General features: G+C 39.6%; 1 long non-coding RNA gene across 3 annotated transcripts; it reads right to left on the minus strand.

The window, feature by feature from the left end:
* Positions 1–250: 250 nt before the first annotated feature.
* Positions 251–14,110, minus strand: LOC126471172 (uncharacterized). Of its 3 annotated transcripts, none has more exons than XR_007586301.1 (5): positions 13,996–14,110; positions 13,516–13,670; positions 13,202–13,380; positions 652–793; positions 251–419 (listed from the first exon to the last, which is right to left on the minus strand). It is a non-coding gene; the product is annotated as an uncharacterized LOC126471172 (long non-coding RNA). The 3 variants fall into 3 exon arrangements; XR_007586302.1 differs by having other exon boundaries at positions 13,516–13,662; positions 13,996–14,104; XR_007586300.1 differs by lacking the exons at positions 13,202–13,380; positions 13,996–14,110 and having other exon boundaries at positions 13,516–13,906.
* Between the last annotated feature and the right edge of the window lie 13,493 nt (positions 14,111–27,603).

The raw sequence follows: 27,603 nt of genomic DNA on the forward strand, positions 1-27,603 counted from the left end.
GTTCTAGCAGCACAGGTAGAGTATCCCGTATGAAATCATGATAACGTGCTCCATTGAGCATAGGTGGAAGAACATACTGACGAAACTAAAATGAGCTCTAACATGGAAATTAAGCATTTCCGGACACACGTCCACGTAACATCTTTTCTTTATTTGTGTGTGAGGAATGTTTCCTGAAAGTTTGGCCGTACCTTTTTGTAACACCCTGTATAAACATGAAGCTAAAACATGAAGTAAACTGTACACCAACTTTATAAGGAAATACTCTTTTTAATCTATAAACACCAAAATGTACAGACATCTTATTGATGGCTCCAAGTATTAATATTTTAGCTCATTGGGACGATCATCTGGAAACAAGGAACTTCTGCCTTTAGCATCAGTGTGAAACAAATCCATCTGATTTAAGCTTCCCTCTCCTGTAGAAAGAAATGGACAGCTTCAAATAATAATTATGGCTTCAATAACACACACTTGTTTGCACAACTAAATAGAACTACAGAGCCAACAAATTATAAACAATATTCATAATTTGTATAGAAGATGAATTTGCATTAATACCTACAGAATCTCAGGACTTTCAGGTTTTCAGTTCATTATACGATATTCTGTTCTTTATCATTGTTAATATACAAGAAAATGAGTACTTACGTTCAGCAGTACTCACTGGATTGAGGACCACGCTGATTGTAACTATAATAAATTAGCTGTTATGGGAAAGCTTTGGGAAACCATGAACTACATCCTTCAACATCAGTAGGAAACTAATCTCTCTTATTTAGATTTCCATCTCCTGTAGAGAAAAATGGGCAGCTTCAAATAATTATTATTGCTGTGACAATACACATTATGATTTGAGGTTCTAAATAGTATTAGGGGGGCCAAAAATTATGAAAAAAAATTCTTAAATTTGTATACAAGACGAGCATATATTACTATTTTCAGAATTTCAGGACTCATCAGTTTTTTTTTCTCCTTTTCTTTTCAATTCTCTACATGACATTCTGTTCTTTATCATTATTCACACAGGAGAAAATGAGCACCTACATTCAACACCCTTCATAGGGTTCAGAGCCAGCTCATTATATTTAAGTCTCAATCTGAATACAGAATTAGTCAATAAATTAATTACTGACACCAATTATGAAAGCAACAAATTCAGAAATCATTAACACAGCTGTTTACCAATCATTATCCTATGCGAAATCACTCATACTTTTACTGATGACCATGTCTACAATCAGCTACAAGTAACTTAGATGACAATGCTCCCAACTTAATAGCGAAGACAATACATGTGACACATTTGTAAATAGTATACTTTCGCTGCACAGATGTCATAACTACAGTTACAATTTTAATTGTGCTGTTGTTCCCTCAGCAAAAATATCTTAGCGTAATTTGCAATTTTTTCATGGGTGAATTAGTTCTTTACATGATGTACAATATTCTGAAGACAGCTATTGCTGCTCAAGTAGCAGTGCTAGATATGTGATTTTTATAAAGGAGAAAAATAGTGTAGTAAAATTTCTGTCTAACATCATGACTCAATAGGGCCATTTTTGGGCTTAGGATGTTCATACTTGGAGATGTGATTAAGTATCCACACTTCCAGAATGACCACAGAAGATGCTTTATAAATAAAAAGTGACACACATCTTGTAAATAATACTCGAGATCTGCAGTAAGCTCAAGATGGAAAAACCAATAATAATCGTTTATAACAGCTACTGTGGAAGATGGCCCTACAAACAAATATATTGCTGTATACATCTTTGATGATGATTTTGTCCCTGTACAAACTTTTTGTCCATGATGTGCCGAGTAAGAAACGAAGAACCTAACTGTGCAATTTGATCCTTTCAAACACATAAGGCACTGCCACAAGTGAAACTACAAAGAAAAAATAAAATAAATAAATAAAATAATCATATGACCTTAGTGATCTTTGAAATGACAAACTTTTCCAGAAGAGGTTTTGGATTTTCCAGGTTCCCATTCTGCTGTCCTGCAGCCAAATCATTAGTCCATTCTTTCAATAACAATCATTTTCTGCCTTTGTTGCCTCTGGTGCAATTAAAATGATTTTCCACAAATCTAGAGACGTTGCTGTCCCATTTTCAATGCACACTATTAGTACCACGAGTTTGTTCATTCACCTCTCATATTCAACCATTAACTGTTATGATCCCTACTGCCTCTATTTGTTGTATGTTTCAACCAATTTGCATCTGGTGTCACAAACAGCTGCTATTCTTTTCATCAGCCACTATAAACTCCCCTCTTCCTTCACATTTTGTTGTTTGAATGTTACCAACTAACTTTGTATTGCTCTGTATTACCCAATACATATGATCCTGCAAGTTGAACTAATTATCTGCTTACACTATGACAAACTCCGTCACTTATCTTTGTCACTCTTCTGAACCACTGACGTCAACATCCCACTACCCGCCTCACTTCATCTCTCTGGCTGGCAGTAAAAGGAGCAGTTAGTCTAATATCTTATTCAGAATTACATTTTTTTCCTCCTTTTGAGTATTCCGTATCTTATCAATATGAAACAAAATTACTCTGTTGACAAATCGTCCTTGGACTGCTAAAATATTGAATTTGTATTTGCAAATATTGTTTATAAATACATGTGAGATTTTCTTGCCTCTTCCCCACAATCTTCTCTCTATTATTTCTTAATAACATCACTTTTCCACGGGCAAAAATGGAGCTTGAGCCCACTTTTCTCTGTATTTCCTTACATACCATTTTAAGTTATCAGTTTACTGTATCATTCTTCCATTTTCATCAATTTTGTCATTTAAAATTAAATTAAATTTCTGTGGGCAGTTATATCAATAACAGCAGCCACACCCTAGAAAAAATGTTGACCATTTACACAGCATGTTCTTCTTTGAAAAATGAAATGGCTGCCCAAACTAGGCAGAGAGAATGTGTATTTATAAACCTAGCAGTATAGTGAGAATGCCAGTGTTACGGCAAGCTCAGGTAGTCACAAGCTCCAAAGTGAAAACGTCAAAGCAAGTGGCATTATGCCTCACTGACAACAGAGGAGGCATAGTTTGAACAGGGCACAACAAATGGTCTCCTGGAAATGGCTTTGTCATATTGTGAAATTTTAGCTCACACAGTGTGTGCTACCATGCTACTGATCAGTTTCGTTGTATACAGGACAGTTGTATGAGGTGATATGTGGGTAAGGGACCATTTGAAGTGACAACAGAACAACAATCATGATCACACAAATGTGTGGCAGAATGTCCAGCTTCAGCTTGGTACTGACTTAAAAATGCTTCACAACACCACATACAGACACATGTAGACAGTTCAATGACACCTGCTAAAGGTATGCATGTTCTATTATAAGCTTTCATGTCCAAATCCACAAATGCATCAGACTGCAATGACCATGTGAATGCCATAGGCTGACATGATAAGTGGCAAAATGTACCGTTTTTGTGACGGAGTCCCACTACAACTGCTCCAAATGATATCTGGCACACGGCATAGACAGTGAAGTGGACAAACAAGTAATGATACACGGCACTAACTGATACAACAGGTAATCTCAACTCCTGTTAGTTGAGGACAATCTGAAATACTACGTCACTGAGTTATTACATCCCAAGGTATTGCCTGCCCTGTCACACAGATCAGAATGCCGTAGTTCAGCTGTTGAAATGGCAAACAATGTGTGCCATTTCTTTGAAAAATTATGAGTACCAATGCAGGTTCATCTTAGATGTAGGTTATAAAAAATGTATGGGATATGATCAGATAGCAAATTGTTGGCCATAATCCTACAGTAATCACTGTTGTTTTGCAGACTTGCAAGCAACCAGTATGAAGAGAAACATATCCAAACTCTTGACTCCATGTACTTAACAGTGTTTACTCCACCCAATTACAAAGTAAGTGGTTTCAAACTTTGAGAATTCACTAGAGTTGGCTCACATACAGGTCTGCGATCCCTATCATTTATTTTTTCCAGACACCTGTTCCATCACATGAAACACCATCTGGATCTTTTTTTATTAATGGCGACTAATTTTGATCTGCTTAGCAGACCTAAATCAACCATAATTAATAATCAATGATAGGTGTTCGTAATTCATTGTACCAATGGATATCACAGTTTCTTGAGACATGCCATCAATTATGAAACATGTATGCTGTTTAGAGTTGTATTATTCACAAGCAGTGTTTCTGTTCATTACCATGCCTAAGAAAATCTCATTTCCACAAACAGTTTTCTTATTGTTTCAGTATAGATGGCTCTTGTGTCAACTTCTTCACTCTTTTACATGACAATTTCAGTTAGCAATACAAGCTGACATTACAGATGTTACAGGTGGGTTCAATCTAGCAGATTAACAGATAGAACTGGTCATCAAAAGTTGTTATTGTGATCAAAACTATCAAATTTGGTATAAACTGCACAAAGATAGCATTGCTATGGTATTTAATTTTTACCTTTAGGAAATGCATTCACCAGTTACACAAACCTAACTGTTGCACTAAATTTTTCCATCTAAAATCGCCATGTAGTGCAGCCTCCTTTATCACGATAGCAGCAGGTAGAGAGGTAGTGTGTTTCAGTCTGAGGAAAAAGTCTTGTTACTTGACATAAAATGTGTTAAATGTAACATAACAGTGCAAAATAAAAAATGGCTCTGAGCACTATGGGACTCAACTTCTGAGGTCATTAGTCCCCTAGAACTTAGAACTAGTTAAACCTAACTAACCTAAGGACATCACATACATCCATGCTCGAGGCAGGATTCGAACCTGCGACCGTAGCAGATAATAGTGCATAATGGGAGTCTGTGCAACTACTGCAACAAATTCAGTCATTTTTCTTGCACCTAAGTGTTGGAAAATAATCTACCAGACAAAAATGCTGACACAAATAGAAAATACACGTCTTAACTAATTTGGCTGAACAGAATTCTTGCTCCTGCTTAACACTGAGACGCCCAGGAATAAATGAACTTTGCGAAAGGCACTTCACTGTTACAAGAAAATATTAAAGCTCTCCAGTTAGAGAATGTGGATGGAAATCTGTTTCAAGGAAAAGAACTTTCACAATGAAGCAAAAAGCCTATGAAATCAAGTGCCCCTTTACAAAATAGATTTAAAACTTTAAGTAAACACAAATATAACAAATCAGGTGCTGAATAATAATACAAAAAACTTGACAGCAGATGAAAGGGAAGAATGCAACACTTGGAATTTAAAAAAATCGTAGGTTGAAGTCTGTAACGAAACACAAAATGAGGATTCTTCCTGAGAATCACTGTCGTGGTATGTCTAGTATATTTAGCTTCTTGCCGAGTGACTCAACCAACTCAGAAGTAGATGGATTATGAAATCTGAAGCCTTAGTAATGTAGGCAAAAGTGACTTCTTTGAATAGTCAGCTAAAGATTTTGTTGTAGCTGGAGAACCAAATGATGATGGTAAAACTTCAGCATTGGATGCAACCTCTGCCCTAACAGAACACTAGCAAACTTCACACATAAAAACAAAAACCATAGTAAACATCACATCTGCATGACTTGATGGAATCTCGTGTGTCAACAAAGAAATACAGAAAATGAATCAAATACAAAAATATCTATGACCATTTCAATAATGTGACACTAATAAATTCAAGCACTTTCTAAAAGGGAGTATTACCCAAAACATGGCCAGTGCTTCAATAACACAGGTGAACTAGTCTTATACAAAGCTACTGAAAATGTTTTAAGTGAGAAGTTAAAATTGGAGAAAACCACCCTCCACAGAAACCTGCAGTTTTGACGAAGGCTTGTCCTTACAAGTCTTCGTCTATTTAATTGGTTGGTATGGAAAGTAAAGGGACCAAATCCATTTAATTGCAATCACTGCCATTAGTCATGTAACGATAAAATTGAGTGCTAAACACTGTGAGTGTATGTCCTCCTTCCATATAAATATACAGTCCACAAGGAAAAAATTCATGAAGTTTAACTATTTTTCAGTCCCCTTCTCCCCATTTTTTATTATGTGCTTAATGCTTGGAAATTGTCAATTAGCAAAATACACTATTTATTTTTAACTAGTGAAAATGAAACAATGTTTGGTAAAATTTGTCTGATATTAGCCCACTTATGTGAAACTAGCACAGTGTACCATGCATAAAATTTAACAAACCTCCCTCCCACATATCTGCATAAACCTGCTTGCTACTTATACTCACTTTAAAAATGGAGCCATGAAACACACTAATATTACTGTTTTCTTAGCCTTTGGCACAATTGTTTTATTAATCTCCATTACATGATGTAATTTTAGTAAGTAACTAAAGATTTTGTGCCTGTATTACTTTGGTAATTTCACTGTTACATAAGCTTTTGTTTCTCACTTCCGATGCTATGGCTAACAGAGGTTGCAATCCCCTCTGTTAGCATGTCTTTCCAGAGGCTAGTTCGGAGCTCACAGATTCTGGCTGTACATAATTTGAGCCACAAGCAATTTTGTAACAACTGCAAATTGTAATAGAAGGCTCTACAAGATCTATTGTGTCTAGAAATAATACCCTCATGCTCACCCATGTTGGGGCCTGAGAGAGCACTGAAATGATGCAGATTAAGCATGGGGACAGATGAGACTATGAATTTGTCTAATGCTGAATTATGAGACTAGCATTACTATACCAGTTACATATCCTGAGGAGGTAGCAGCAGAAATTGATACAACAAACTTAAGAAAAGCAATAGCTTGAACTGTGTAATGTCAGAGTAAAACACATTTTTTTTAATTAAAAATTATTTTTTAAATAAAATGTTCGTTATATTCTTCACTTACTTATTTCCATATGCCCTTAAAGAAAATATTCAGTAAAAATTTCTGTTAAAGTGAAAAAATAAGAGTAACATATTCCAGTTCAAAATGTTAAAAGATTAAAAATATCTGCACCTCGCGATAAAGGATGACAGCCAAAAACAGTTGCAGGATAAATATTTATTAAAATTTCTTGACCAAGGTTTCGGTACATATAAATATACCTTCATCAGAAGTAAAAAATCCTGAACAGGAAGACACTTTCATTAGAAAAGCCATAGCATCGGAAGTGAGAAACAAAAGCTTATGTAACAGTGAAAATACCAAAGTAATACAGGCACAAAATCTTTAGTTACTTACTAAAATTACATCATGTAATGGAGATTAATAAAACAATTGTGCCAAAGGCGTCGTCAATAATTGAGACATCATCTCCATTAGTACAACATGACTATGGGCACAGCGCCAAAGCGAACAGTTTAGCACCATTACCTCGCCTATGAACTATCGAGACAAGAGTGTGAAAGCACTAGGGCAGATGGTTTCGCCGAGAGAGGGCACTTGTATGTGCCAGACACTCGCGCATATTAAAATCCATGAATACATACATAAGCGCATCAAAAATTATTAAAAGTTGTGTTAATTCAAACTTTCTGTCATAATAATGGAGAAGATGTCTCAATTATTGACGACGCCTTTGGCACAATTGTTTTATTAATCTCCATTACATGATGTAATTTTAGTAAGTAACTAAAGATTTTGTGCCTGTATTACTTTGGTAATTTCACTGTTACATAAGCTTTTGTTTGTCACTTCCGATGCTATGGCTTTTCCAATGAAAGTGTCTTCCTGTTCAGGATTTTTTACTTCTGATGAAGGTATATTTATATGTACTGAAACCTTGGTCAAGAAATTTTAATAAATTTTTATCCTGCAACTGTTTTTGGCTGTCATCCTTTATCGTGAAGAATTTCAACAGTTGCTGTTGCAGCCATGTTTAAAATTTTGAAATATCTGCACCTATTTACTGTAATATCTAGCAAATGCCTAACCACATCCTTGAAACAATTTTTGGTAAAGTGGAACAAAAAGAGCAATTTTTGACAGGTTTAAAAGGTTAAGGATTACACAGTTTGTGCACTTATTTACTGTAGTATCTGGCATATTCTGTTCCAGTTTGAAACATTGCAGGTTAAACAATTTTTGATAAAATAAATTTAATGAGGAGGAAGAAAAGCACTAAACTGCATTTTCTTATTTGTCAACAGACAACTAGTTTTTTTTTTTTCTTATTTTCACCAAAATGGAATTTTGCTATACCTGAAGAAATAAAAAGTACTTTACTTATTTTTTTTAAAAAAATGCCAATCACATTTGTTTACACAATGCTTGGAACAAACATAACTTCCATACACTTTAGTTGCCTTCTGTCTGTACCATGTACACACGTTTGCTATGTCCTCATCTCTGAATACTGGAACATTGTGGTCACTGCCACTAGCTGCCTCAAAATCCTCATCCCGCTTGTTTTGCTTCATTGTGCGAAACAAAACAGGATATTGTCACACTGTGGGGTTTTGTTTGGGCACACATTTTGTTTTGCGGAACTGGGAAATGGCTTTTTCACCTGTCCAAAGCACCGTTCAATTACCACCTGTTCCTTATAGTGACATCTGTTGGACACCACCTCATCAGGTGCATTGGGATTCTGGAACAGTGTCACTAACCAAGGTGTAATGTCCTATACTTCATCTCCTAAAATTTAAGCACTGCACTTTTTTTACATAATGTATGGTATACGTATGAGTTTCTCCATATCCCAGCATCATGCACACAGCCACACAATGAAGCATTAACACTATTCAACATTTCACTATAATCACATATCACCTGCACATTTACAGAAGAAAAGCCCTTTCGAATAATATATTTTATGTCCATGTGCAGAATGTTTCATTATGAATATATGCACGCAATCGATGGGGCCCATTGAACATGGAAATTGATATCTAGACTGCCACTTAACATTTGTTGTTTCTAGTTTGTTTCTGTTTCTTGGCAATAGGATCCACAACAGTGCCTTTCTGTTAATCTGCTGCAGAACATATAAAAATGTCTGCTGTAGTCTTCTCCTACAACTGTCAAAGCCTGAGTTCACATAATAACACAAAAATGTTTTCATTTTAGATTCTTTGGAAAGGGCACCACCACCTCTTGAGATTTTCAGGAAGAAAGTGCTTCACCAGCCAAATAATGTTTTCAAGGTTAACTCCATATTAGCTTTTACAGTTTCTTTCTTCAGAGTTTCTTCATGCTACATATATATCTTTATCTTCTCCCCCCTTTCCCTTTTGAGAACCATAAATTCTGCCCACTTGGTAACACTTAACCACAACACTGCTTAATCAGCTTGAAGTATGCTACAGAGTTCACTTCAAAAACAGAGAATGTTCTCCACTTTTGAGGAAGTTCTCTGGTTTTATTCATGCAAAATCTGGGAATTTTCTCTGTTTCAAGCAACTTCCCCCACCCTTTTATTCATGCTAAGAACATTCTCAGGTGAAGTATGTTCTCTGACTTGCTATTTTCGTGCGAACCTGAGAATACTCTCTGAAGTTCTGAGTATAAAGTGTATTCTCAATTTCAGTCATATGATCCATTAAGCTGTACTGTCTGATCTCTGTTTGGTATTATTTTAAAACTGATCCACTAAGTCCATGTTGCATTGTCCTTTCTTGTTAATGTTTTCTCTGGATGATGCTCCAGCCAACATTTAATGCATTCCTGAGAACTACATCTCATTTCAAATAAAGAGAACAGGCAATGCCACATACAATGGCAACTACTCAGTTCTGAACACATGAATTAAATAAGTTCTAAACAGTACGGACTAAAGCGGGAAAAAGTTAGCAAATAATACCATCAAGCCTTCTAAGCCAAGTTGAAATCTCATCAAGTGTACACATTATGTCTTCTTCAATAGGCTACAGCACACCAAATATCAGAAGTAGAGTATTTCTGTGACAATCACCAGTACCTGCAAATCCAGTATTCAATAAAAGTCTAGATCAGGGTCAGTGGTGTTCCATACAGCAATGTTCTCAGCACTCATGGTAGGAAGTAAATATGGTATCTCAGCTACTGAGTCTATGCAACATCAAAGAACAGCTGGCATGTTTTAGAGAAATAGTCACATTCTCATATCAACATATCACAACCTCCAAAATCATTAACATATTCAGAAGAAACAAGCAAATATTTGACAACCATGATTATTAATTTAAGCTGCGCTATTACGTCCCAACCTACCCACAACCCCGTAATTTGTGACAATTAAAAGAAACAAATGTATGGAACAATAAAGGTTTTTAATATAATTTTTTCAAGAAGAACTGTCGTATTCGAACCTAACATGGGGCCTGGTCTAAACTACTGCAATCTGCCACCACAACTAGTTTTTCAGCTTCCGCATGTGTTGATTTTGCCAACTTGCAACCAAGCTGTCACATTCCAACCTAACCACAACCTCACAAATACTTGGAAAAAATAGCCAAATATTTGTGACAACAGAGAAGAAGAGAATGGTTTTTATGCAGGCACTAGAAATTCAAAGATTTTTCTCTCCTCTCAATGGTTACGTTAAACTATCGTCCCACTTGCTACGTGAAACTGAAGCACTGCCAACTTTTGAGCAGTAGATAAATAGCATTGTGACTGCCAGTGGCCCTGATCTAGACTTCAGCCCTGTATTATGCATGGGTTTCATAACCTTCCTTTATTTCTTCTAAAGGGTTCTTACAACGAGAATACAGCATTTACACCTCATACAATACGCACTAGTGTTAGTGAAAATTGCAGTTCTAAGGCAAAATGTAAAAGTGAAATCCAAGAGAAATTAAAATCAGCTTTGGTCCAACTGTACAAAATGTACAGTGAATGTGCACACCTATTCTCCTCAGGAATGCAAATGCCTGTGGGAAGCGTATATAGTAGGGTACAAAAACAATAGTAGTACTTTAACTTTAAACTAAATTATCATGCTTACTGGGATTAGTGTGCCATGTATTCAAACTACAAGAACAATTTACTGAGCTACTTGCAGAAGGACACAAGTATCAACACACTGATGCATGGATGATGTGCGACAAGACAAGGGACGTAGGCAAGAGTGTAATGTATTACTGCCATTCAGCAAAGTGGAAAAACTAATGACACAGAAGGAAAACTCAACTGAGAAGGATGGGAGAAGGAAGCCCTTTTAACAGAATCATTACTAGCATATTCCTTAAATGTTTCATGGTAACCATAGATAAATTAAATGTGGACGATAAGAAAACGGAACACACATGAACAAAAATGTCTCATTGGGCTATTACAAACACTAAAGAATTACTGACACTTCAGTAATGGATTGCACAATTTTGTTTCTAATTTTAGAGTAACAGAGTGCCGGAACAGTTATGGCACCAACCATAGAAGATTTAACAACATACACTATGCAGATGACCATGAGAGGACAATCCTTTTGCTACTTTTCTGCCTCATATTCAAAACCTAAGAAATTGAGAACAGATCATTTTTCTTAAGAAGTCATGCATAAAGCAATAGCCTTGTGGCACTGCATGAAGTTATAGTGCAAGTGTTTTACAATTTGGGACAGTGTGAATAACATGTATTCCTGTGTAAGACATCAGAAGTAATTAACAACACCAGGTGCTCTAGTTTACAGGTAAACTGACAGTGACATAGACTTCATGAAAATGGAACATACATTACCATCTTATTACAGTGAATTTAAATGTGAAATTCTCAGACTTCAAACTACCACATCAAATATCAAAATATAAATTTCCACAAAATAATTTAGAAGTCACTTTAGCCAATATAAAGACAAAATAGCTAGAAAACATGATTACTTGAACGATATTTTGTTTTCTGCAGTTGGCCTCATGATTATCCAGCCAGTTACCTAATCAGAAAATAAAGAATCTTCTTGAAACACTACCTCATATGCACAATTTTTAAAACCACTCTCCTACACCCAGTTGTGCCTTAAATCAAATCACTAGCATTCAGAAAATAGTGTGGGCCAACCAGAAAAGATTAAAGTAATTACAGCACTGGGAATATTCTGCCTCTTCATACAGATGAATTCCTAAATGACCGACACAGAAACGGTTTCTCTGAACTGTGTATTTAAAATTACAGGTGATTAGTCATCAACTAAACTACTGCCTCAGTAGATTCTATGTTATACAGGATAATTTCAGATTTATATTTCCACCAGACTGCTTGTGTTCAAGCAGAACACTTAATTCACACTACAAATTACACACATCACATCTTACAGCATTAATGGTGATAATAATAATAATAATAATATTAGTAGTAGTAGTAGTAGTAGTAGAGACACATGCTGAAAAACCTCAGCTTCTGTGTTGAATTCAAGAACAGTAGTATTTCATGTAACAGTCATTGCTGAAATTACCCTGTGGAGAGCTGCTCACTGGGAAAGAAGTCCGCTGAGGGTGCAGAGGATGCGGTGAGATTGGAATTTAATGACTTCATAAAAATAGAGTCCTATCTTGAATTGGGCATGAATGAAGATGGATATCAGCCATGGTCTACTTTAAGAACTACACAAGGTGGTTTAAAGTAAACAGGGATGGCCAGATGCGAAGTTGACTCCAGTTCTTCCCAAAGTTACTCCAGTGGTTTCTACACTGTTATTAAACTTAATATTCCCTCAATGCAATCAACAAACAAAATAATTACAGTCAAACCATTTTACCATTATCAATCTTGTTATGGACAGAACTTCACAATAACTATGTTGCACAGTTAAATAACAGCATGAAACTATACATTGCCTTAAATCTAGGTCCAGAAAGGATATATTTACTGTGGTATACTTTTGACAGTAAATTCAGTGGAGAAATGAGTACTCACCTAGATTTGATGTGTCCTGCAGTATGACTTACTAGTAGAAAATGTAAAGAGAAATTTTAGAATTTGCTTCAAGTCTAGTAAAGAGTGCTAAAATTAAAATAAAAGTAAGTGAGAAATAACCACAGCGTGTGTCCTCTCAGAAAGCCTGCAGCTGCTAGGAGTGTATCATAAAAGCAAAGCACAGTTGCAATTTTCAATACTCCAATGAGTACCAACCTTTAGCAGCATTGGCAGTGCTTCAGATGGGATGTATTCACGATGAAGTGACAGGAACACTAGACACCTGTGTAAGGTTCCCATTGTATTTTTGGGAACCCTGCACAGGTGCATAGTGTAACTGTCCTGATTTCGCGCCTTCCTCCAGTTTTTGCACCTTTGTGATGAAACCTATACCAATTGGTACATTCAAATTAGGAGATAATCATGACACTCACCTGACAGGCTGATTTGCTGTAAATAATCAAAGAAGCATCACCACAGAACTTCTGTTTTTTTCACACAAAAATGCCAACAGCAGATACGGTAGCTCTGAATTTAAACATCCGTCACATTCGGTGAACGATGACAGCTATGAAATTATTCCACGACAATTTGGTACTACACAGTTTCGTTTCTTCCGTGTAAAGAGGTGCGAAATGTGAAAAACAGTTAAAAATTAAAATAAAGAAGAAAATAAACTTCAGTAAACACACTACAACTTATTCATTACAATATTTACTTGGGCTATAGCGCCCGACCATAAACTTACCGCACGAACATCAATGCAATACCAGCATCCATTAAACAAGGGTGTGGTCTTACTGCAACACCGAATCAAACATGCGAGATGTTTGCTGCGTCGGAACTCTTTATGGCGGCGGTATTCATACTTATCATGTAGCATCTGCTAAAACACCTACAACACTATACACCGATTAATTTTAACAACTACGTGTCCCCAATATTCAATGCAGAACGACGCCATTAGCATCTAGGTTATTAAAATACTGCGTATAAAAAAAGTACAGGACGCAAATCCTTTGATGAATACTGCGGCATACACAAAAACAAGAAAATGCTTTTCCTAACGACACCGAAAACAATTACAAATACAGTAAAATTAAGGAATGTATTCGTTTTACAAAGCCCGTCATACTGTCAAAGATATACCGCTAATTCATCAATTTTCTTACATAAGACTACGATATAATCCAGATTCCAATCACCAGTTACAAAACAAGATACTTACCAGCTCTTCAAGCAACACAAAAATATTTGTTTCCTCATCAAGTCACTAACAACGTCAACGTGTTAACGGAGTACACTCAAAGACAATCATAACAGTCGCAACTTTTCACTTGCAGAGATGTTTGTACAGTGATCTGTGTTGTGTCTAGCCCCTGACATGCAACAATAGCTTCATGGACCCAATCGTTCACGGCTAGTCGAAACTCTAGGAGGCAACGGACGAAAGGCACGCAACATTCTGTGGCTTAATATCTGACGCATTGGTCCAAGTGACATGTTTTCTATGCAGATCTATCGAGTGTGTAGTTTTTGACACCCCGTGGAAACCCTATGATGGGGTTAACCCCTAAAGGCCAATTCACACCTGCCGTCACGTCCCGCCCCTTCAAAACATTCTCCAATGCATTACAAACAGCATCAACAATGGACGTGCCGTGCCATCCCGACCTGTCCCGTCAATCACGGCACAGTCAAAGTTTGTCGGGAAGAAAGTTTGGGGTTAACCCCTAAAGGCCAATTCACACCTGCCGTCACGTCCCGCCCCTTCAAAACATTCTCCAATGCATTACAAACAGCATCAACAATGGACGTGCCGTGCCATCCCGACCTGTCCCGTCAATCACGGCACAGTCAAAGTTTGTCGGGAAGAAAGTTTTGCCGGCTAACGTTATCCAGCCGTTGTTGCTCACGTCACCGCCAAGCATGGAGGTAGAATAAGGGGAGATGGCGCTACAGACTTACGCTGTACGTTGTTTTGAAGCCAGTGGGCGGGGCCTGCCGCCATCTTGGATCCCCCAAAACATTAGCAGACGAGTGTTTACAATTCTTTCATCTTCGTTATTTCTGTCGTGTGCACGCGATATTTATTTTATATAGTAAATGTTACACTGATTTAGTGAACAACACAACATAAGGAACACAACTTCAATCGTTTTTCTGGTCTTAAATGCATTTTCGATGCAGTAATACGACACCAAAATATGAAGCTTTTGGCCTCAGTACTGTAATTCCTTTTTGTTTATACAACGAATAACCGAGAAGAGAAGTATGTGCTGTGAAAAGCGTGCTTTCATAATCCATTTCTATTCACTTTCATTGTGTGTGTGTCGATAATTGATAAAGCCAGAACTCCAAAACAATGATTGATAGTTTACAGGCACCGATTTGTATTCGTTGCATTTTCAAGTCAAATGCAGATTTTAAATGTTCAGGTTTGCAACAAACTTGCCTTATTTCCTTTGGTGTTCCATAGATGTATGCAGGGACGATATAAACAAACCAGCTGTCATGTCAACAAAGTGAAAGGTTCGTTAAATTACGAAGGAAAAGAATGGAATTTAAGATTGTCAGGCCCATCGTAGTTTACACATCTACTTTGTTTTTAAATTGTACCTACCAAGTGACATTCAGTGTGGCAAATAACAGCAATTTACAGGTTAACACGACAACACAATGATTAATATAATGCTCTAAATAGCCTGGACATTGATAGGGAACTTTGCTTTAACAAGTATGTAAACCTTTAAGTACTCATAATTTAACCACTGTAACATGTGTTCCACAGATTTTACTGAAGATTTAATTAACTACATGAAGTTACACTACTTTTATATTAAATTATCGCATTTTAAAACATTAGTCTACATTTCCAGGATATTTCTTGCCAGGACTTTTCAGTTACTTGGGAATAACCAAACAATGAAAACCAAGTGTATTGTTCACCTCCAGAGAGTTCTTCGCATTGGACTGATAGGAAATCTAAAGTCAAATCACAGAAATAAAACCATACTGTATCAAACTTCCTGGCAGATTAAAACTGTGTGCCCGACCGAGACTCGAACTCGGGATCGGGACCTTTGCCTTTCGCAGGCAAGTGCTCTACCATCTTTTTTTTTTTTTTTTTTTTTTTTTTAAATGGAACTAAAAAAAAACAAGTGCCACTGCCACTTTTCATCCTATAACAAAAAAAATCTAGGCCACTTCAGGCGTTGGCTCCTGACTAAACCTACCCCTGAGAGCTGCCTATATACCAGGGGAAATATGGGAAATCAAGGTTAGGGCTATCCTTACAAACAAAACAAAATCTTCCTTTTTCTTAATTTTTTTTTTTTTTTTTTTTTTTTTTGTTGTGTAAGTGATCAGAGGCCTTCTGCGCCCCACTGGTAATATGTTGAGTCATGTCTTCTCGAAATTGATGTGTTCCGTTCAATTGTTCAGAAATGTTCATTGGTTCAAACAGGAAACCTTCTTCTTTCTTGGCTTAACACATTCCAGCTGCGAGGCGGCTCGTGGAAAGCACTCCCAAGGAAGTTCAACAAAAATTGTCTGTATTTTGGGTGACAGACAACGACATAATGACGGTCATTGAGGTATGTCCAAAACTCGAGTACAGAGTCTACAGTTTGTCCAAATATGTAGTGAATGGCATGTCCGTGAATCCGATTCACAGCATTGGTCTTTGTCCGAGGAAAATAGTCACGTTCCGGAAATAATAATGAAAGGGGAATAATCCGATCCAGAATGTCCCGCGTTAGAAAAGCCACAATACGTCTAACCAAGTGCCAAACCTCCGCCGCCGGTCCGCAAACAAACCGATGTTCATCAGTGTCTGGCACTCCACACGTGGAGCATAGAGGTGATTGGGCGAGGTGGATACGATGAAGGCGAAATTGGTTGCTTTGCTTATCATTGACAGTTAGGTACCAGACAGATTGTACATTCGTGTCAAGGTAACAGGCGAACACCGCGCGCCATACATGACGCCAGTCAACCTGGGGGAACTTTTGTTCAATCGGGTTAGGTGGACGACCTAATTGGAGGACATTGTATACTGCCTTTGTCTTGAGTAAAAGCTGTCTTGGTAAGGTGAGGCGTAGATAACTGAGTTCCAGAAAGAAGTACCATATATAATGGAACTGGGCCGGAACATCCGAGATCATCACTGGGGCTGACAGTGAGACCGGCGAGTATGCCGACAGGAGGAGACCAGTGAGGCTCGTTGAGCAACGGGTCCATACCGTCATCTGGGAGCTGACAAATAGGGCGCGAGCTCTATCCGGCACGTGAAACAGACCTATCCCTCCTTGTTCACGGGGAAGAGTAAGGGTTGCATAGTTAACTTTGAACAACATCTCAGAGCTGACGAAAGATGCCATCGCTGCCAACATGCGACGTGCCACAGTAAGCGGGAAAGGTAGAACTTGTGCTACATGGGTAACTCGGGATGCGATATATGTATTGACATATCGAGCTCGTTGGAGAATATCTAGGGATTGAAGGCGATGGTCCATAAGACCTGCTCTGATCATTAAAAGGAGGCGTCGGCAGTTGATGGTGGCTGAACGCCGGAGATCAGATGAAAAATCTATTCCCAAACAACGAATGGTATCAACGGTGGTGAGTGGTGCAACGCACTCCACGAGAAGTCCCGTGCCAATGAACATAACTTGTGACTTGCGTACGTTTAAAGAGCTACCCGACGCCTCACCATAAGTCGCTACCCACGTCAAAACAGCTCGAACCTCGTCGGCATTACATAAACAGATGACTACATCGTCAGCATAGGCCGTGCAACAGAATCGGTAGCGATCTATGGACAACCCTACCAAACGTTGTCTTAGTCCACATAGCAAGGATTCCAAGGAAAAGGCGTACAAAATTGCTGATAGAGGCCAACCTTGACCTATGGATCGACCTATTATTATCGGTGGAGTGAGTCTGCCATTGTACATAATCCTAAATGAGGCACCCCGCAGAAGGCGCATCACTACCGTGATAACGGCGACTGGGAAACCCATATGGTGGAGAACGGCCGTAAGGAACGAATGGTCAACCCTATCAAAAGCTTGACTAAAGTCCAAAGACGCAAGTGCCCCAGAGAGGCGTTGTGCCTGGGTAACGGCGATCATATCCCTGTAGCGGCATAAAGCCGTGCGAATATTATTATTTCCTCCCAAAGATGCTTGGTCTGGCGACACAACGTATCGGGCAACGTTTTTAAGTCGTGCTACCAAAAGGCGAGTGAAGATTTTCATATCACTGTTAAGGAGGGCGAGGGGCCGATAATCACTGATATTGTTGCCACCGTGCGGTTTATGTACAGGAATAATAATTCCTTCCATGAAAGCGTCCGGCATAGGTACTTCCGGAGACATCAGTTCCCGACAGATGGAGGTGAAGGTGGACTCTAACAAATCACGAAAGGTGCGATAAAATTCGAGGGGAAGACCGTCGGGTCCTGGGGAGCGATTGATGGTTCCTGCCCGGATCGCATCACGGACTTCCTCATCAGTCACCTCTGACATCAAGTAAATCGCCGCATCTCCTGGGATACCACCGAAGTTGAGCTGTGAGACTTCCTCGATCAACTCTGGGGAATGTGGAATTGCGGCGTAGAGCTGCCAGTAGTGGGCGTGAAGCACATTCCCTATTGCAGATTGGGTTACGTAGCGACGCCCTTCTTGATCCGTTAGGACGTGAATCAATTTTCGGCGTCGATTTTGTCGTTCTTGGATGATATGGTACATCGACGGATGTTCATGAGGCATGCGATCAGCAGTACGAGATCGTACTATCGCTCCTTCCAAATGCCGTCGTATGAGATTGGAGATTTGGGCCTTAGCTTGGTTCATCCTTGTATGGCGCTCAGGGGAGGCTGGCATCGTGGAGCATTCTCGTAGGATCCTGTAGTAAAAGTCCATAGTGCTCTTCCTCCAAGCGACAACATCTTTGCCATACCGGATTAAAGTTTTTCGAAGAGCAGGTTTTGCACATTGGATCCACCAGGACATGGTAGACGGATACGTGGGTCGGCGTCTATTATATGTGATCCAAGTGTCTTCTATTAGAAGTCGACAGTCATGTGAATTAAGAAGTGCCGTGTTCAGTTTCCATAAACCACGTCCGTGCCATACTGCCTGTCTTGTGACAACAACATCACAGAAGTAAGCCTCATGGTCTGAGAAAGCAACAGGCCAGATTTCAGCCTGTCGAGTGTGTTGAATTAGGGATCGCGAGATGTAGATGCGATCCAGTCGGCTAGAGGAGTGCGCAGTGTAGTACGTAAAGCCCAAAAGATCACCGTGAACATGTCTCCACGTGTCGACAAATTGTAGCCGCGTGACGACTGTTTCCAGAGCTGCGCATGGTGAGTGACGCGGCAATCGATCCTGAGGTCGCTGGGTGCAGTTGAAGTCTCCACCCATGACCCAGTCATCGTGTGGTCCCATAAAAAGGGGTGTAACTTCATTCGCAAAGAAGGCATTGCGTTCACGACGGTAGCTGGAGCCCGACGGCGCATAAATGTTGACGATGCGTACACCAAAGAGAGTAAGGGCCATACCTCTGCCGCTGGGGAGGTATAGGACATCTTCGGCAGGAAGACCTTCGCATAAGATGATGGCAACACCACTACCGGTGTCTGAAGCGGGAGAAAGATGCACCGTGAAGCCATGTGGTGGTGAAAAATCGGCGACATGCACTTCCTGAAAAAACGCAATATCTATGTCCACATCATAAATCATATCGCGGAGCAGCGCCAGTTTGTGGGGCGCACGAATGGTCGCGAGGTTAATCGTTGCGACACGATAATGCTGGTGTTGGAGTCCCACAGGCACAGGTGGGGCTTCTTCTTCAGGAGCGAGAGGTCGTCGATCTTGCCGGTCCACTGAAGAGGCTGCTATTGTGGAGAGTTTGCGGGCGCCGGCGCAACCGATGGGGGTGCCCCATCATCAGCAGCGTCCACTCCAGTCCCTTCGATCTCCACGTCGTCCGCCCAGGATACTGATACTGCGGTAGGGCATCGGCTGTGCACATCATCCACGTGGAGAGGAGACGTAGTTTTCCTCTCATCGGATAGGCTCTCTTCAACGTCGACCTGTGGGGGCGACGGCGCCAGTAAGGAGGGGTGCTCGTTGCCAGTGGTCGCCTGTGGCGGGTCTTTCGCATCAGACTTTTGGTCATCAAAGAGCGGTTTGTCGTCCATCTTCGGGTCTGCATTCCTGGTATCCATCCGCAGAATGGATTCATCAGGGGGTGTACGGCTACGTTTCTTTCTCTTTCGTGTTGACCCTTGTTTTCGAACAGGTCGTTCAGAGTCTGATTGCGGGTGGCTTTCGTCTGACTCCGGACCAGTCTGAAGGAAAGCAGAAGTAGGTACCACTCCCGGATCAACGTCCATCTCAGTAGCATTTTCAGTCACAGTGCTGCGATGATTCGGCAGGTCAGGATCTGGCGTCTGGGGCACCTCAGAAGGAATCTCAGGAGCGGTTGCATCTACCTGATCAGACGTCGTCAACGGAGCAGGAAGACTCTGTGTAGACGTGCTACCTTCCTGGGCAACCTTGGCGTATGTGACAGGGATCTGAGTCATCACCGCTGGGGACGCTTCCTCACCGACCGGCGTCTGGATCAGGCAGCGTCGCATGCAGGCGGATCTGACGTGGCCTTCTTGTCCACAACCCGCACATGTTCGGGGTTGGCCGTCGTACATGACAATGGCTCGCACCCCGCCAATGGTCAGGTATGATGGTATATGTTTTTTTAGTTCAATTTTGACCTGACGTACACCATTAAGGACATGGTAGGTTGTGAAGGTTTGCCATTTTTCCTCTACGTAACCGACGACGTTACCGTATGGTTGTAATGCAGAGATAACTTCGTCCTTCGGCACTTCAAAAGGTAGTTCAAACACCCTAATCGTGCGTTGACCGTACTCTGCGAGTTCAAGTGTTACAGCTCCGACGTGACCATCAGAGTATTTGAACTTAAGTCCATTGGCATGGCGGCGAATAACATCTTCACACACCTCGGTGTTTATCATTTTAATATGAACGACACTACTCGTGATCGAAAAATGGATTCCGATAACGTGGTTAGGATCTAAACGAACTTCTTCACGTATGAACGTTTCAACTTCATGTGCACGAGGTCGCGCATGTTCAGCTGGGAAGGAAACTTTAAGGGTCGCACGGTGGTAAGGCTGGTATTACACTATCAAATTTCTTTGTCAAAGATTTGATCAAAGATGTGATCCAATATTCCGTCCAATATATTTGACAAAGATCTTTGACGTAGCACTAGAAGGGGTATTACACTGTCATCAAATTTTTCGTCAAAGTTCAAGATGGCTGACAACAACTTGTTATTTAACCGCAGCAGTTCTACGTACTCCAATTGCATTGTGTGCACATGCGGAAAAGAAGTGGGGGGAAAAATGGAACCATACATATGAGGTTGACAGTCTTAAAAGTCCTGGGATTACAACTTGATAATAAATTCAGTTGGGAGGAGCACACCACAGAACTGCAGAAAGGCCTTAACAAATCTGTATTTGCAATTCGAGTGTTAGCAGACATAGGCAACATAAAAATGAAAAAGCTTGCATACTTTCATTCCATAATGTCATATGGGATAATATTTTGGGGGTAAATCTTGAAGTCGAACAAAAGTTTTCAAGGTCCAAAAGCGTGTAATACATATTATTTGTGGAGTAAATTCACGGACCTCCTGCAGAAACCTCTTCAAAGAACTGGGTATACTAACTACTGCCTCTCAGTATATTTACTTCTTAATGAAATTTGTCGTAAATAATATATCTTTTTCCAACAAACAACTCAGTTCATACATACAATACCAGGAACAAAAATGATCTGCACAAGGACTTAAAAGCGCTTACTTTAGTTCAAAAAGGGGTCCACTACTCAGGAACACTCATCTTCAATAATTTGCCAGCAAACATAAAAAATTTAGTTAGAAATAAAGATCAGTTTAAAAGGAGCCTGAAAGACTTACTACTGGCCAACTCCTTCTACTCCATTGGCGAAATTTTTAATAGAGACAAATGATGTATTGTATTTATTCATACTATTAGTATTGGTATTTCAGCTTAAAAAAATCGACATGTTCCACATCCACGAGGATCTCCTCAGCACGGATCTATGGAACGAAAAAACTAATCTAATCTGGGTGAAGCCGTGGGTTTTACGACGACACGATAAAAGCATTCAACAAAACTTGTTACGTGAGCTTAAAGTGGAAGACATCAAGTCGTACATCAATTACTGAAGAATGGATGAGCATACATTTCTGTATGTGCTTAATGAAGTGTATCCTCATATCACAAAGCACAATATTCACTTAAGAACTGCTACATCTTCAGAAGACAGGCTCACTATAACACTCCGATTCCTTGCTACAGGAGAGGGTTATGTTAGGTTAGGTTAGGTTAGGTCAGGTTAGGTCTCCAATCTTCTTAATCTGTTTTTGTATTCAGGGTGCCTCACGTTGTAAAGCGCCTCATCAGCTTCAGACATCTCTATTAATTTTGTAGTTGTCGGCACACACCAATTGTATTTACCGGCAATGGTTATAAAAACACTACAGACTACAGAACGCTGCAGCGATGCTAGCGCTCCATGTGGTAACATGTCACATTGCAGTGAACAGAAGACAAGCGGTTTCTTTGACCAAATATACAGCGAGGCCCTAGATTTGATCAAATATTGGACGACATTTGACAAAGTCCCTATTACACTATCAAATATCTTTGACAAAGATATTGGACAAAGATATTGGACAAAGAAATTTGATAGTGTAATACCAGCCTAAGCGCTCGACATGTTGTTCACGGTGGACGGACACAAGCCGTAAAGCTACGACGCGGAAGTAAACAACGCCTGCAGCGGAGCACTGGCCGGCGCGCAGGGCCGTCCGCACGCTGCCACCGCTGAGAGCCGACTGTGATTATCTTACAATCAAATAATTGCAATATGACTCCAACTTGAAGCGAAAAAAGTACTGTGTAGAATCAGATCGATTACCAGTAGTAGGTGGAATTTATTTGTTTGTTGTCAGGCATTTGTACCGTTTCATAAAGAAGTAGACTGAATCATTTTGACAGTGCAAGTTGTTTGTTGAAATATATATGTGTGGCAGGCTTATGAATTGTCAAGTAGCTCCCTGGATTGTGTGTGAAACAGTTTAGCTAGCGTCAGTGGTCAATATTTGGGGTCTCAATTGCTAACCCTAGTACAAATAAGGCACCTGAACTATTAAGAGCCAAGTACAAGACGTTAAGGAAACATAAATCTTTAAGGGAAGGATATTGAGGGATATATAACTATTGCCCCAAAACTTGTACTGGACCAGCAAACTAAATTTAACCTTAAACAAACTAATTTTTCATGCGATGTGATGGCACATCATTACACTGTGTTTCATTCAGTAATTATGGGTGCAATTTGACGTAACAACTCATGCTCCAACTACATAAAATATAAAATGAAGATTCCTCTTCCTCAAGCTCTTTGTATAGTGTATGAAATTCCCCTCCTGCACCGCTTAATGAGATTTTTCGGACCCACGCGCCTTTTGTGTTATTTTGCACTTTTGTCTTTTTCTCTAATATACACACTATCGATGCAAGCTGTACACCGTTTGAGTCCAATAAATGTCATTTTCTGCATTCACGTTCATGATCTACCACGTTGTGTATATGCACTTTCCGTCCAGAAACAGTTGAAAACCATCTTGCGAAGATCGCAATTCCCGCGAAAAGAACAGTTGAGGGCAGCCATACGAGTTGAGACCACATGAGTTGAACTGACTTGCGTGCCGTGACGGACCGCGTGAATACACCTTTCTGTGATGGTGCCGTTCCGTGACGACCGGTGTGAATTGGCCTTAACTCACGAGGTGACTTTATTGCAACACATACTACGAGGTGGGACCTCTGGGATCCCTTTGTTTAGCCCCAGATTTAAGATGCATATTGTTTGAAATTTTTCATTTATCCATTTAATGCCCTGTGTGACATTTATGTCACACTGTGTTTGAAGTGCTGCAGAGACAACATTGTGCCTCCTTTCTGCTGTAAGGGAGAATGTAATGGATTTTCGACTGAACAATAGATTTTTCAAAAATATTGTTTTCTTAGTCTACACAGTTTAATCTATGTTGTGTGTGATTTTTATCGTGATAGCAGCTTTATAAATGCTATTAAATTGTTAAACTGATTAACTCTACACGGGCAGACACTCTCATCTTTTCTGGCATTTAGGAAACAGCTTGCTTCAACGGAATTTTTGTCAGTGTGAAAGCTATTTTATTTTGATATGTTTGGCTGACATCTATATCTCTGGCTGACATCTATATCTTTGCCTGAAAAACTTGTATGTGGTTTATTAATGTTTTGACAGCACTAACAGATATTAGTATGTGGAAGGTTTAATTTGCAGACCTTGACGTAGAAGTCAAGATTTATGCATAATGGGTCGTGGAAAAACTCCGTTTAGGAAATGAAGGTTTCATGGAAATCGGTTTACCAACAAAAAAAAGAGGAAGCAGCTCGAAATGAAGAACGTAAGCTCTCAGCTTCAGCATCGAAACTTGGGACAGGAGAATTGTACATGTGCGTGAAGGATGTTGATATGGATTCCACAGGATTCAGACTTACTGATTTAGAGCTTGTCTGCCAGGCTATAAAGATTTCATGTTCATGTGTTAGCTGTAAATATATGGAATGCATGATTGTTGTTGTAGAAAGAAGAGTGGGAATAGCTTGCGATTTTAAATTAATTTGTAATCCGTGTGGCTGTGAATTTTCATTTACCTCCTCCAAAGAAACTGACACTGGTACCAAGGAAAGCAATTTTAGGTTAGCATATGCTCTGAGATGCCTTGGACAGGGTAGGGAAGGAGGTAATTTATTGTGTGGTTTTCTGGACATGTCTGATGCTGTATGCGATACGGCAAAAGTTTCGATGAAGAAAACAGTGTTGGAACTGATGGAAATAAATCAAGAAGAAATAGATCCTGAGGTAGATATTCATGACAGTAAATCTGTGTGTGTCTGTAGATGCGACATGGATGAAAAGGGATCACACATCTCTGTATGGAGTTGCATCTGTTATTGGTATTGACTCAGGTAAAGTTTCAGATGTAGAAATTATGTCTAAATACTGCCACCAGTGTGTAACAAGGAAAATGTCCAACAATGAAAACAGTGAGAAACTGTGGCAAGAAATACCTTGGTGATGGAGACTTCTCTTCATCCAACACTGTAACAGATAAAAATCCACATTCAAAAGAAGCTTGGTGGTAGGCTTCGCCGCTTTTTGAAAGAGAAGGAAGGTGAAGTACTTGAGGATGGAAAACCACTAGGAGGGAAAAGCAGGCTTACTCTGAAAGAAACTGATTCTCTTCAGTTATTTTATGGGAGAGCTATTAGGAAAAATACACATAATTTAGAGGAAATGAGGTGTGCTGTGTGGGCAATTTTTTTCCACAAACTGTCCACTTACCAAACACCATTGCACAATCTGTCTCTGAAAGACGATTGGTGTAAGTTCAACAACAGAAATGAGACATATTCACATAAACACTCATTACCAGAACCTGTTATGAATGCAATTAAGCCCACATTGAGGTTTCTTGCAAACCCTGATCATTGAGGAAGTGTCTTCAAGGAAAGATACAAAATGCAAATGAAAGCCTCAATAATCTAATTTGGATTAGATGCTCAAAAGGTGCCTATGATGCAGTTTTAAGTTACAGTAACGGAAATAATGGCAGAATTGCAGTGCTGAAGAGAATTAGTATATATCCTGGTGTGTTTACAACAAAATCATTTTACACCATCGACGAGAGCAGGGTCAAGAAAGCTAACAGATCAGTGTCTTACCTGCAAATGCAGGCCATGCAGATTCGAAGAGGCGAGAAGAGAAACCTGGAGGACGAAGATTTTAAAATTGAGTTTCCCAGGGGACGTTTCCGCCAGAGTGCAGGCCAGACAGCGGGGTACGGCCGGAAGCTTGACGTCCCCTGCAGCCACAGCTTCCAGCCTGGAGATTCGCCCACAATAATTTGCTTCTCTCTGTCTGGCAGATAGCATAACAAGGAATCCAAGTTTTTCAGAAGTAATTAAAAATTTCCCAATTGGGACCTACACATAATTAGAATTATAAAATTACCATTATTTAGTGTAAGCTCACATGCACATGCTTCTGTATGTTGCTCCACACAATTTTTTTTAATTTCTAAGTTTATCACACTGTGATAACTTTTAACCTATGTGACAACTCCTCCTTTTTCCATATTGTCTCTACTTACATGTTCTTAAAGCCTATATCCACTTCTATGCACCTTTTGCGTATCTGTGACTATATGATGTTCAGACAGACATAGTATATCTACTACATTTTCTGTTTCTAAATCTTCCAAACAAACGAGATGGTCATCTGGTTTATTTTTTAATCGTCTGATATTCTGATGCAATATACGAACATTATTTTTCACTGTACTTTTATAAGGGTCTTGTGATATTTTGACATCTTTAGTACCTGCCTGTCTGAGCTTCTCGTTATGCTTGATTCCTTTCAATGTTGTATCACTGGACACTGATCTTAGCCTGGAAACGAGGTACTTCCATAAGTTTCAGCGTCTCCCTCTTAAGGATTTTACTATCGGCCCATCCAATTTAGCCTTCCCTTTCTACTGAGATCTAGTTCGTGCTTCTTGGAATCCCAACTACCAACAGCATCAACAGGAACCAAACCCATATCTGACCCAGCAACTGCCCAAAGCCTGATCCAACTCCATACTGATCCTCCTTACAGAGCTGTTCAACTGGAGCTTATCATACTGTGTGAAAGCAGGCACCTACCCAACATTTGTATCTTTCATTGCAGAAGCTATTTTTACCAGGTCACTTTCAATATTGTAGCCATGATATCTATCAGTTCTATTTCTTGCCCCACCCGCTACAAAAACATTATCTTGCTTTGCAAAGCCCTTGCACAAGGACTGTACTTCCTCTACCACTTGGTTAAGGAATGCACTGGGCTTAAAAAAAGTTTCTGAACTGGTACCTGTCACCTGATTTTTCCTGCAAAATCTGGCCCACACCTCTTCCATGCCTACTTCTTAGCAACAGAACTTTCCTCCTACTTTATACTTTTTTCGAAACAGTTGGTTTCCTAAGGAAAGACTGTTGGGTATTCACTACATCTTCGTCTACCTGAGTCTCTTACTTACTTAACTGTGGTAGCGAGGCAAATCTATTTTTTGTGACAATGATGAAGGTTAAGTTATGTAGGAACTTCATTAATAGTTATGTAGGTTGTGTTCTGCAACAAGGTGGCGGTTGGCATGTTAAGCTATGACAAAATAACATTTTCATTCATTGTAATTTCTTTGCTTCAGAAATTTCACGTTTACATTTTATAATTATTTAAAGCAACATTTCCATAAACAACGAAAACCTGTACATGCATCTGCCAACCATCGCCTGCAGAAGCCAGTAAGTGCTTCCACAGACACAACCTCGTTTTTTACTGGTACTATATACAAGATGGTCTCAAGTGAAATAGTGTAACTGTCCAGATTTTTATTCAAGAGCTTACAGAGACATTAACGAATAAAACATGGTCCTACAAATATTGGATATGAAAATGGATTTCTTGCAGAAATCGTTTGAGGGTGTAACGAAGCTGGTAAAAGTGTAACAGGGAGAGAATGATGTCATCTATGATGTTATGGGTTTTCACCACCCCACACCATACCATCCCTTAACGCAACCCACGCCCCCACCTGTTCTGACAATGTATAAAAA

Source organism: Schistocerca serialis, chromosome 3 (genome assembly GCF_023864345.2).
Source record: "Schistocerca serialis cubense isolate TAMUIC-IGC-003099 chromosome 3, iqSchSeri2.2, whole genome shotgun sequence".
Lineage (NCBI taxonomy): Eukaryota > Metazoa > Arthropoda > Insecta > Orthoptera > Acrididae > Schistocerca > Schistocerca serialis.